This window comes from Anser cygnoides, chromosome 4 (assembly GCF_040182565.1).
Source record: "Anser cygnoides isolate HZ-2024a breed goose chromosome 4, Taihu_goose_T2T_genome, whole genome shotgun sequence".
In the NCBI taxonomy this organism is placed as follows: domain Eukaryota; kingdom Metazoa; phylum Chordata; class Aves; order Anseriformes; family Anatidae; genus Anser; species Anser cygnoides.
The window spans coordinates 50565226-50578622 of NC_089876.1; the positions used below are offsets into that span (position 1 = coordinate 50565226).

General features: G+C 35.1%; 1 long non-coding RNA gene across 3 annotated transcripts in view; it reads right to left on the reverse strand.

Moving 5' to 3' along the window:
• Window positions 1-13397, reverse strand: part of LOC106032303 (uncharacterized) — a 107101-nt gene that overhangs the window by 37431 nt on the left and 56273 nt on the right. For 2 of the 3 annotated variants that reach the window (XR_007168099.2, XR_007168098.2), the window contains exon 11: window positions 11696-11730. The exons of the other annotated variant lie outside the window; for it this stretch is intronic. This is a non-coding gene — a long non-coding RNA (uncharacterized lncRNA). The remainder of the gene's footprint in view (window positions 1-11695; window positions 11731-13397) is intronic. 3 annotated transcript variants of the gene reach the window in all.

Consider the following 13397-nt stretch of genomic DNA (forward strand, 5'->3'; position numbering starts at 1 on the left):
AAAGCTGTACAGGCACCCTGGAAACAAAGAGAACATTGGGGGATTCTGAAAGAGATCTTCAAGATAATGAGATTTTTGGAATGAAGAGGGTGGATTGAGATAAAATCTTCACATCTCTGCCAAGATGACACTTATAAGATCCAGGGAAACTCATAAAACTGCCAGTCGGTAGGATCCATGTTCAAAACATGAAAAAGGTATCTTTCCTTACAACGGAGTTTTGCTAAAATACATTCTGGATTTAAGAAGTTAAGAGGGGCTCAGGGAAACTTTGGAAAAGGCTGAGAGGGGCAGCCAATGTGGGTTGCTAAATAGGCCTACCCTGCTGGGCCTGAGAATCCTTTCATTTGACAACAGTTTGAGGTTTAGAAGATATTGCAGGATATGGGTAAATCTATTTGCCCTGCTTCTAGTCTTCCCTAGGCATCTGCTTAGGTTCAATGTTGGCAATAGAATGCTGGGTTGGACTGACTCGGTTTGGACCAGTGAAGTCATTCTCATATTCTTCCACCAGATCAAAGCATATAAAAGCCATCAACTTTGATTGAGTGTGGACAATGTGAATCAAGTCCTGCACTGGCAAAAAGATGCATTCTTCAGTGGATGGGCATCCTTAAGTTTGTACTCAGCTGTGCACCTAAGTATTCTCATCAAACTGTTTATGAAACAGTAGGACAGCTCTTAATCTGGACAAAGCATTCTGCAAGAATTCCTTGCTGTGTGATAGGCACTATGCAACTGCCATAGTTTTGCACTGAAACATGAAATATGACTAGACCCACAGGAAACTAGAACCTTCATTACTTCTGTTATATTTGCCACCATGCAATCACTATGCTCTGCTGTATTCCTCAGTTATTCCAGGAACCACCTGGATTGACACCATTTGTTGTTGTAGCTGACAACATGTACTGGACCACAGTCAGTAATAAGCCCAAGGTTCTTCTGCTGAAGGTAAGAGAAAGGTGATAAAGCAAAAAGTGGTCTGCCAGGTAATGGAAAGGCTCAGACTTCTACTAACCCTGCAATGAACTCTTTCAGCAGGTACTACCTAGCACAGACAAAACTTTATTTTCCATTTCTTTGTCCTTCCTGTCCACCCCTACCGATCCATAAAAGTGCACAGGCAGTTAGGATATCTGTCAGTTAAACCCTAAAATTAGTTTCATACTTAAAGATGCACTGAAGTGCTTTTCTGGACCAGCGCCAGATGCTCAGCATCTTACAAGATCAAGTTCATATTTATGAGTGCTTCATAAGTGAAGAAAATCATAAAATTGAATGGTTTCATTCCCATAAAAAGGAAATATGAAACACTCAGTGAAAAGTAACCATGTGTTAAGCGCTCAGAGAATATTTTTTCCTTTGTTAATTAAGCAAAAATTTCATCTGGGTGGGGCATTTCCTGGCAGCTAATGTTCAGATGAGAGTCATGAGTTTTAATTGCCACTTAAATCTAGGGCATGTTATTGAGCAAACAGGTGGAGCATATCCACTTTGAATGTATGCAAACAGCTTTATTTATTGTAGATATGAGAATGAGTTTTCTGATTGGTTTCTTTTTATTCCAAGCAAGTTGTGGCCAATTGCAGCCAATGCAGATTTTCTGGGTGGGATATAACACTGTTTACATAGAGAAACATTTCAAAGAGAACCCTTACTGTTTTAAAATCTGTACTAGTGTGAAAGAAAAACTACCAAGCAAGCATATTGCATTTATATCTGTTAGAAATGAGGGTTATTAATTGACATATGTGGCTGAAAATAATCTATTTAAGACTGACGGGAATCACTGGCAACCATTTCTAGGCTGACAGTGCATGATATAAAGGTTGGTTAGGAATCAGCTATTAAAGTATCTGAAAATCAGTATCCAATCTATGTACTGGGATCTGGAAAACAAATCAGTGTTTTATATTCAGTGTTTTACATTCCTGTTTCTAGCATACAGAGAAAGGGAGAATGCATTTCTGAAATATATTCAGTTTTATTCTAATAGTAAGCAGTTAGCAATTAAGAAAGCTTTCTCTCCTTTGAATCACCTACCAATACAAAAAAATAAAAAATAAAAAAAGTCATGTAAACAGCTCTCAGAGTCAACATACTAGTTCACTGAATTTTTAAATGAAGTAGTAGGAGACGATATGCAATCTATTTCACCTATTTGGGGCAAGTCTGGAAAGCACTTCTGAGCAAAGGATGTAGATGTAAATTGGATGTGTCTTCAACCTTTTAGTTTATACTTCTGATTTTCAGTTATCAAAACCCTTGATTCCTTCATCAGTATGAATATGTGAAAGGTGGAAGTTGACCCTTGCCTATGTTAGTGTTGTCAAGCTTTGTGACATGTATCACTTTAATCATGACACCTGAAACTGTGAAGTTTACAACGCAGACTCACACATTAGCTTACAAAGGACTGCATCTGATGTTCTTTCATCTGACTAACATAAGACAAGTTTGCAAAAACATTTACCACTATGCTTTTCTCTTGCATAAATATATATATACATTTTGCTATATCCAACATTTCTTCAAGAATAGTAATGCTTGTTCCTATTACACAGAGTATTAAAAGGATGTTATTTTTTGAAAGGAAAGTGATATCCAATTTATGAAATAAAGCTTATGCATTAAAAAAATGGTTGTTGTTCTTAGGGTTGTTTGTTTGTTTGTTTTTCCCAATAACATGAATTGTAAATAGTTAGTGGAGAATTGAGCCCTGTCAGGTAGAAAAAAAAAATTGAACCCAAATTCCTGTGGTAATCACATGAATGTTGCGAAAAAGAGATCACCACTTTTGCTACATTTTTATATGGGAAATGACCTGTGAGATGTACTTTGAGAATATGCTTGTGTGCCTGTAGGTCATCTTGAGTGTTTACGTCTATACTGGGTTTGGTTTGAAGACAATGTCAGCTATAGGAAATGAGATAAGCTAATGTCTAAACCACAAACAAAAGGGAAGGACTAACTTAAAGACCACTTTTGTGATTCAAAGCAAGCCAGGATATATTAGGGAATTCAGGAACTATAAAACAGAGGGCCAAAGGCAAGAGCATGGTTAGAGGCCAAACAGATGATCGGTTAAATAGGGAGTCATAGCACTGAAAATGACCGTGGAAGAGAAGCAAGAAAGAAACAGAGGGATGCAAAGCGGTTATAAGTATAAATAACATCTGGAACAACAGGAAGCATGGAGAGCAAATGGTATGGAAAGGGAGTATCAATGAGGATCTCAACCAAAGAATTGTTCTCCAGGAAATCTATGTCATCCAAAGAGTCCTTGTCAAGGCATTAGCTTAGCAATTTTGGCTTGGGATAGGGTCAATTTCTACGTGTGAAGAGTAATAGCCAATGATGGATTCTTTGCAGACAGTAAAAGTATTTCTATATAAGAAATATAAACAAACAAAAAAAAGGGATGTTGAAGTCAATTTATTCTTAGTAACAAGTGGCTACTGACTCTCACTGTGGTAGGCAGAACATAACTTTTTAATACAGCCTGAAAAATGTTCCAATTTACATCTGCTTAGAATATAACCAAAATTCATAACTTTATACCAGGAAACATAATAGCAGAATTAGAACAGTACTTCAGAAAGGTGGTTACAATGGTAGACCTGAGTTACCAAAAGAAAACAATCTTAATTACAGTGAACTTTATCTTTGACATGAGTTTTAAAATTACCTCTCTCCTCCTTCCCTAAAGAGTGAATTAATTTAGTTTTGTCATATATCTTAATAGGATTTGTTTCTCAGTAAGGCTTTTTTAATCAGAGCTCATATTTGAAGGTGACAATAACAGTTTTCAATGAGGAGGGATAAAACCAAATCATGAGGAGCTATTGTTAGGACACAATGACAAAAATAAGTGTTTTTCAAAAGAAGGAATATATAAAAAAAATGTGGACATTAATGTTACACAAAAAGAAAGTGGAGATCTTAGAAAACATTTGAACAATTTAAAGTTTGAGAATCTGTTTCACATTTTTCACTTTAAAGTGTCTTCATTCATTAAGGCAATTGCTAATTGTTTATTAAAAATTTTGAGACTTTAAAAACTATTGCTGTTCTTTGGGACATAGATCCCCCATGAGAAAACGGAACTTTTATTTAATTATTTATTGAAAATAAAAAATAATGAGTGATGAGAGCTATTTGGATCTTTGTTTTCAAGTCATTAATTTTGCCTAAGAATTAAAATTAAAATCATTATATAGGTTACAATAATGGGTTGATAATCTCTCTTGGTGTTCTATTTGAATGTACAACATGAGGAACAATTTGAAATGAATAAAAATATGGCATGATGAGAACCAGGTATTACTGAACGCCAGAAAAAATCTTTAAACAATAGCCAAACATAGAGATTGCTTTAATGGTACCATATCTGAAGAACCGTTTCAGCAGAATGCAATTGGGATAAAGATGCTGCTTTAGCATTGTAAGGCCATTTGAAGAAAATATATTTTGGTGTTTAATAGCTAGGCTATTTAAAATGATGTCACTTTCAAAAAGAAAAGCTGAATTATCTTGTGTTTCGATAGTGGACTAAGATGGATATAAGACAGATCTTCCAATGCTTAAAAGGATGTGGCAATAATAGAAAAAATCATTTTGGGTAGAAAAGTATGGAAAAAAAACGGGACAGAAAAAAATCAATTCCTTGAAATATATTTCACCTCAAAGTAGAGTTCTATATATTTTGCTTCTTTTAGAAGACTTGACCAAAGACTTTAGCTTATGCTAGCTGTCTAAAAATTAATTGTCTCAGACCCTGTTCCCCTAGAACACAGGAGAAAAATGAGCTGATGAAAAACATACCAAAGAGATAAAATCTACTTTCAGACAGGAAACATACCATCTTAATCCTTCCTCACCCCTAACTTCTGAAGGCAATACAAGTTGTTACAACTGTTATGTTACAAAATTAGGTACAAAATTATCAGTGTTCAAATTGTCTCTGGTTATCTGCACCAGTTTCCATCATGTACTGTTTTTTGCTAAGACACTTAATAAATTTCTTCATAGTATCTTGTACAATGACATGTTTTGGATTTGGCATTTGTATTCCCAAGTCACTGCTACATGTGATGAGCCCTGCTTTCAAGAAAATGACTGAACATCTGCCTGCTGATAGGAAGTAGTGAATGAATTCCTAGTTTTGTTTTCCTTGTGTGCATAGCTTTTGCTTTATCTATTAAACTGCTTATCTCAGACCACAAGTTCTCACATTTTTATCTTCCCAATGCTTTTCATCACTGCTGGGTGTGAGTGAGCAGCCATGTAGGGCTGAGCTGCCTGCCAGGTTTCACCCACAACACACCGAGGTGAAATGATCTGGATGATCAGCTGAAATGATTAGAAACAGCTTTTAAAAATATGATGTAACACAATATAATTATCTGTATCAATGTCAAATAAGATTGCAAATTTAATGGCTTGATTTTTACATGTTATTACAAGTCAGTCTAACTACTGTTTTCACCCCCTTTATTCTGAAGACTTAATTTTATCACATATTGTTTATAGAGAGGGTATGTGCTAGCCTAACCAGCTGTGACATGTGAAGTGAAGGCAGCAGAGCCGTACCTAGAGAAAGTCTTGTGGCTGGTTCACACAGGTGACTTCTCACTTCTCCACAGAGGAGTGTTTCATACAGACTCATCACTGCATGTGCATGATATGACACTGCTTACATCATCTGTATAAAGTATCACAGAGCAAGACTGTTTTCAAAGTTGGCTCAATGCTCTATACTTAAGCCCTTTTCACCAAAAATAGCTGTTTTTTCCTCTTATGAACACTTCTGGTAATGGGCCTTTTGAAGATTTTTAACTTACTCTATTTTATTACTTGCAACATAGTAGTCTTGAAATGGGGAACATTTAAGTTAACCATGACCTTTTTTAATCTTACAGTTTAAGGTTCATCTCTGTACTAGTTTTTAAGCATGTTGTCTCTTATTATTCAACTAGTATGTGATTCTTTTGTCCTAAATTTATCCTTGCCCACATAGCTCCCTTTGCAAGATAAGTACGTAGTTGCAGTTGTTCTTAATATCCATATTTTAGACACTCCTCAGGAGTTTTGTCTTTGTCCATTGACTAGGTAAATCACTTTACACAATATGCCTAACTTTTATATAGTTAGCAGGATAACCATTCTTAAACTCTTTTCTGGAAAGCTGAAGCTTTCCAAAGTTTTTCTTTTTCCCTTTCTTTTTCCAATCTTGTATGCATTTTTTCTCCCTCTCATAGGCATTAATTTCTCTGCAGGCTCTTCCTTCACTGTTATTGATAATTTATTGACTTGAAAAGAGTTGAAGGGATTTATTTCTTGCTTCTTTCCTGCTATGTATTTGGCATATGCTACTTTTTGCTTTTGCAGCACTTTATTTAACGTTTGTGTAAAGAAATAGAACCAAGTGCTACAAAACAAAGAGCATTCATGAGAATGCTTTTTCTTCTAATAGTATTACAGTGAAGTTGGATAGGTATTACTTTTAACGATAAATTCTTTCCAGAGGACTTTTTTTTATCATCTCATTTTTCTATAACTTTCACCTGAATTTTATATAGATAGAACTCTTAAAATAACCTGGCTTTTTCAAAAATGGAATTCGGCTAAAGAATTGAAATGGTAGTATTTGTTGAGGAATAAGGTAGGGACACAATTGAACTATACCGATATTAGCACATTGGCATCCATATGTTGATTTACTGAAATCTTCATATCCTTTTTTAGTTATAGAATATTTTTAGCAAAGTTATTTTTAAAAATTCTGTTTTTATTATTAGTGTTTCAAAAATCTGCTTCTGGTTATGTTTATTGTTACTATTACTGTAAGCACATGCTTCACAAATCATGTTAAAAAGACAAAATATGTACAATAAAAATAAAAATCTGTCAAAGCAAGAACAAAAGGCTCTAAACTTGATATCTCATTTCTAAGGCTCTGTAAGCAATTTCCTTTTACTGCTTGATAATTGTCTGTTCCATGTTTCTTTTTAGAGTACAATAGAGGGGTTATGGAAATCACAAGGTCTTTAAATATAACAGCAAATGTTGTTTATATTATCAATGGTCTATAGCATCACCTATTTGCAAGGTTGTTCAACTGTGGTGTGTAGGAATGAAAATAGAATTTTCACTCATAGAATGGAACAGCAATTAAAAAGTCATTTTCTGTGGAATTACATCTAGTATGCTTTTACTTAGGCTAAATTTTGGAAGACTTCAAAGTTTTTGCTAGTCATTGCTAGGTAAGGAAAAGTAACTTTTAATGGAGCTAAGTGATTCTAACAGTTTCTCTGATGAAATGCGTTATTTCATCATGTGTCTTATTGTGTTATGAGAAAGATATCCAAAATTTGATAGGATTTGGTCAGGAATACCTTACTTATTACAGAAGAGGGGAAAGGTTAAGACAGAACTAAAATGTTAATTGATGTGGCCAGCATTGATTCAGCTGTGAGACAGATTGATCCATAAGGAGGGGAAACATAAAGAGACACAGGTTACACGGACATGGACTGTGAATAAAGAACTATGACCAAACAAATGATATAGTGGGCTAAACAGGGAAAACCCTGGCGTGAGATAGGTTGTTTTCAGATTGGGTAGAGAAAAGAGAAAATGACTTGGTGAGAAACAGGAAGCAGACAGAAATTATTCTTTCTGAGGAAGGAAGGATACTGGCAGAGACACACTAGAAAGGAAAGGTTACCAAACTAGGAAGCTGAGGAGGAGAGAGCCCTAATGGGGACTGGGTAAATGGGGTCTGGAACGAGCAGCCTGAAGAAAAGAACACTGCAATACATATTTGTATTAGGAGAGGTTCTAACATATAATACTTAAAATAACAAAGAGTCCTACGACAATTCTTGGCAGTTTGACAAGCGCTACGCATATATGGAAAAAAGACTGGACTCTGGTGCTCTGTGCTGGAACCTTCAACACACAAGCTAAATGTGTCGGATGATAGGAGGGTTAAACACAGACTAGGGTGGACTGCAAGGTAGGAAGAGAATGCTGTATTTGCTCAAAGTGCACAGCAAACAATGTACAGCTCTGTATATACACCTATTGTGTCTCAATTTCTGTCGATCAATGCATTTGCACAAAGGCTGTCTCAAGGTTCACTGGCAAATTCCAGAGTTTTCTAACTTTGAAACAATGTTCTGACAGTTCTTTTAGTGAAGTGTTACAATATTTTTATATAAGCAATATTTAAAGGAAATGTATTTCTCTAATACTATTATTACCCAGAATTGACTTTTTCATGCTGAAAACTAGGACGATGTAATCTATCTGCTGGAGAGCTTGTAACTCAAAGCATCAGTCCTATAAAAAGCTCTTATGGGATTTTTACATTTAAAGGCTGAGGGGTGTACCATCTCCTACAATTGTTAAAGAGCTTAAGATATTAAGTCAGAGAACATCTTTCTAACAGTTGTACACCAGCCTAAGCCTCTAATAGAGCTATTCAAGAAACAGCCTACAGTAACTTCAGAAACATTTGGGTCAGCATGGTTCCTCGGGGAACCATAGAAATTTCTGGATGCCCAAAAGACAAATTGCCACTGATACTAGCTGGAAGTGCTTCAGCAGAGCTATGCTGAAACAACACATCTCTACTCAGCCACAGTAATAGAGTCTGATATCAATGCGATCAAACACCACTGGAACCAAGAAGACTGGCTGACTCTGTCAACTGTGTTAACTAGGTTAGTTTGCTTGTGCCTGAGAAACACCAGCTTCTTGGATCCAGACTTGATTTTTTATATTACAGATAACAACAACAACAAAACACAAGGAACAACAACAGAAAAAAAAATCATCAAATATTAAGTCCATATATATAGTTCAATATATAGTCCATTTCTTTCTAAGGAAGCTGTAATCCATTTTAAGGGAAAGACAAATAAGTTTCACTAATTCTATATTCTCATCTATGGCATATCTTTTCCTCAGTAGTATCTGCTAAAAAGAAGTCAAACGGAAAACAACCCAAACCACCCCATCCAATGAAGATGAAGATCAAAATGAAGATCAAAACAGCACTGCCCCAATGTACAAAGTTCCTTCTCAAGCTCAGGTCTTTGTTCAGAGAAAATCCATCTGTGATCCTGCTAGCAAGTTGAAATTAATCTAACTCCTGGTAAGATTTGATCTCGGGTAGATCTGTAAACCTTGACTCATGCTGAAGTTTATGAATATCCAGCTCTAACTTCTGAATCTAAACACACACTTGTGTTTTGAAAATCCAGGGAAATAGGTCCTTGCTTTGTCACTGACTGTGAGTGATTAAAGTATAAGATTAAGCTAGTTCTAGAATAATCTTTTCAGTAAAATATGAGAAAAAGAACAAGCAGGTGCATCTGCGAGTACCTAAAGTAAAGGGAGCTATGATAGCAAAGACAAATGTTGGAGAAATGGGTCACACTAGGGGCCTATGAGTGCATGAAGTTGTAGGAATGTGTGCACACATGCGTGTGTGTGCACGCATACCTGTGTTTGTGTGATTACAATACCTTGAGGTTAGCTACAGAACAGCATTTAGAAATTTGTTGTTTCTCAACATTTCATAACAACTTAGTGTTATTGTTTATCTGTTGCACTAATACAGGTTTTGAATGTATAGTCCATTCATTGTTGTCTAATAATATATCATTAACAAATCAATAAAATGCTTCAATCATGATTTGGCTGAAGCTATGTAAACTGAGTAGTTTTCTCCTGTGACAGTCACATTCCTTTAGAAAGAATAAAAATTCAGTTTGGAAGGCTGTAATATACAGTTTACATAATTACTTTTTTTTTTTCCCCCTCATACTAAGGGAAACGGAATGCAGGTAAAGTCTGTTAAATCAAAGAAAGGCATTGAATAAGACTAACAAATTCTTTGTGGTGAGGCACAAGACAGGAAAAGAACACATAAATATGGTAAAAAGTATTTTAGTATTTCTTCTATATAAATGCAAAACAAATGAAATAACAGAACCCTTTATGGGTTTCTGTTATAATGTAGAAAATCTGTTATGGTATTTGTATTATCCTTTCAATGATTACATATCTTTTGAAAAGGAACATAGAAACATTAATGACAATGTATGTGCTATTTATTCACAGAAGAAAAAAAGGCAGTTAGGGTAGAGACTATAGCTATATGTTTTGTATAGCCAGGTTCATAATTAACGTCTCAAAGTTCAGAAGATCCTTCAGCTGTCTTTAAAGTGAATACTGCAATTTAGTTTCCAGAAAATCTCCATTCTTAACCTCTTCCTGAGCAATCAAATTGCCTTTCAGGTTTGCTTACTTAAAAATGACCTGAGTTATTCAGTTATTCTGAACCTGAAGGGCCCTTTGCTATGCTTAAAAATGGAAGGTCTAAGAGTGTGTAACTCTTCACTAAAATGAGACACTACAGTTTAAAAAAAAAAAAAAAAAGGTCAAGTCCTATATGCTGTATGTCAAGTTCTTTCTTGTTTCTTGTTAATCCCTTCTTGTATTGGAAACTCCTTTAGAGAGCTCCAGGACTGATCTCATATTAACCAAGAGATAAATACACCACAGAAGTGAATTTTGCAATAGTCAAATTGGGTGTTAGCCACTGATATCATCGGAACATGATTGATTTCTATCACAAAGCAACCGATCTGCCATGACTAGTTTTCACAATGGCAGAAAATTACCTAATTCTTTTTCCTTAGGAGTTGTTTAGAGCTGAAGAAGGGGTGATACGCACTGGACTGAGATTAGTTTTTGAAGTTGTATGGCAGAATACCTAGAAGTCTTCAAAGAAATATCAACATAATTTTCAGCAAATCAGGAAGCTGCAGCTACTTACAAAGAATTTACTACTACTACTAATAATAATAATTTAGGTATAAAAATTACAAAAATGAAATTACCTTTAACTTTCTGCTTAGGATCAGCCTAAATAAAGCTGCAGCACCAAAGTGGCTGCTTGATATTTGCAGCCAACACAACTTGAGCTCCTACCAGATGACTTAGCTGTTTGACAAATTTGTAGGGAGGATTGATGTAGTTTATGTGCAGCCTCAAGAACAATAAGCTTATGATGTCTATGCTACTGAAATAATTGGAACATCGATTTAGTGGTTTTGAACAGAAATTATGAGTAAGTTGAGGATCTTAATGTACCCACATTAATGAATAGGTTGTTCAGATTATAGTATTTTCTGAACAGATGCTTAAGACTGTCAATAAGAGGGCAGCCTTTTAAGATTTTCTTTGGCTGAAAGACCAATTCCTAATTATGTCTCTGACTTGAGGCATTTTGGCTTATATTCACTAAAGTTCTGAAGCGCTGAGTAAAATCAAAATCTAAAGCTTTCATAATCTGCACAAGACAAAAACGGAAATAAATATGGAAATGAACCAAAATTAGCAGACGGGAGAAATCTGTGCCATAATTCTCCCTCCCCTGGGTTGACTTGGAGATGTTTTCCTTTTATCTCCTTCCTGAGATTTTGTTGAGAGGGAGGCATTCAGCTTTTCCATTCTAAATGTTACTAATGCTTGAAATACGCTGCTTTAAAGTGAAACAGCTTAAAAACTTTATAAGCAGATCCAGAAATGAAGTGTCATAGTATACAGGAAGTAATGCAGTTTAAAAAAAAAAAAAAAAAGCACAAGCTACAAACAAACAAAAAACCAAACTCACCCAGCTCTAACATACATGGGTGTCCTTCCTGAGGTCTGAAAAAAACCACCACAAAAAACAACAAGTAGTACAAATCAAATTGAAAAGCCTTTGATAGATTTATTAGACTTCGCTTAGACTCATCTGAAAATGAATATTGCACTATATTGCATCACCTTAATAAAATACTACCTCTCTAAGCAAAGAATTTTCATTTTATATAGTGATAATGTTCTAGAATGATTCCACAGAGTCAACGCAGACTTTTGATCTTTTGGAAGGTTTGACACTGAGAACAGATGTGCTCAGTACCTGAGAGTTATTACATTAAGGCTTTTTTTTTTTTTAAGTCAACAGTTACAGGCATATTGAGTGCTGTAGTTGATTTCACTGTCATTGCATTTCTACAGCTTAAACATTATAATATGTATTTTCAGTTAACACTTCAAGGGAGAAATTTACGGCAATTTCAGATGTGCCATGCCAAAGCTCCTGTGTGTTTGTCTGCTTCATGCTACAGGAGAGAAGTACTTGCACAGTCATCATTTTAATCAGTTCTTGCTCAGCTATTGTCTGTATTAGTTGCTTTCCTCTCCAGAAACACAGACTTGTCTATCATGATGATTTTAAAATGCACATTTACAACTAGAAGGACTTGATCTAGAAGCACGTTATAAAATATTATCAGTATACAACCTATCAAATTCTTAAGACATTCATCTTGTTTCAACTCATGTCTGCTTTGTGTTCATTTTCAATTACTCATCTAAACAGTCTCTTATGACAGTAGGGGGAAGACTCTAGAAAAAGGGTCTGAAATTCTTAGCTATGACAGCATAGAGGTTGCACTCTGTTCAAAAATCACTTGGTTTTGTGTTTATCAGTGCACTCCTGTTGTTTTTTTGTTCCCCTCCATATGTCTGTTTTAGTCAATGATTCTTTTTCTGTCCATCATTATATTATTAACTCTTTAGGACAGACAGCATCCTTTGTTCTTCCCCTTCTTTAGTGTATAATCTATGAGCTATTGCTGAGACCACCCAACAGTACTTCTGCAGAACTGTTGTCAGATGAGTCATCCATACTGCATTATTGTATTAAATTCAATCTCCTGCAGAAAAAGGAAAGCAAAATATATGGTTTCTTTAAAGAAGAATACAGAATTTGATTTCAAGCTTTCTTATGCCCTTTAAGGATTGGAAAAAGAGAAAGAAGTATTTATCTAGTAGTTATTAAGTATTTTTATTCATATGCACGATTAAACTCTTGTTCATTATAGGACTTACAATATTTTAACTAAGTAGGTTAAGAAAATAATATAATTCTTTTTCTGGTATGTGTCTCTGTGAAGTGTCAAAACCTCGGTTCATTGCATGCAGCCTGGTGGTAGTTACTACAGCTTCAGATGTGGTGAAAAAAGTAGGAAATAGTTTGAAAATGTCATTCCAGTCATAGGAATAGAATTACAGAAAGACTTTGTAAGAATGCAAGTTTTTTAAACCTTCATCCTGAATTATAAAAGCTGTGACAGTACCTTAGGAAAAACTAGTGTTACTTTGTGTTATCCATATGTACACATGTACAGTGTCAGAAGGGCATTTCTTTATCAGGGTTGACATTAGTACATTCAAACAGAGTCTGTCTCAAGGAACATTACTAGGGACTCATCTAACAGATTACGTTTTAGTAATACATTGTAAAGACAGAACAAAGAAAAAGCACC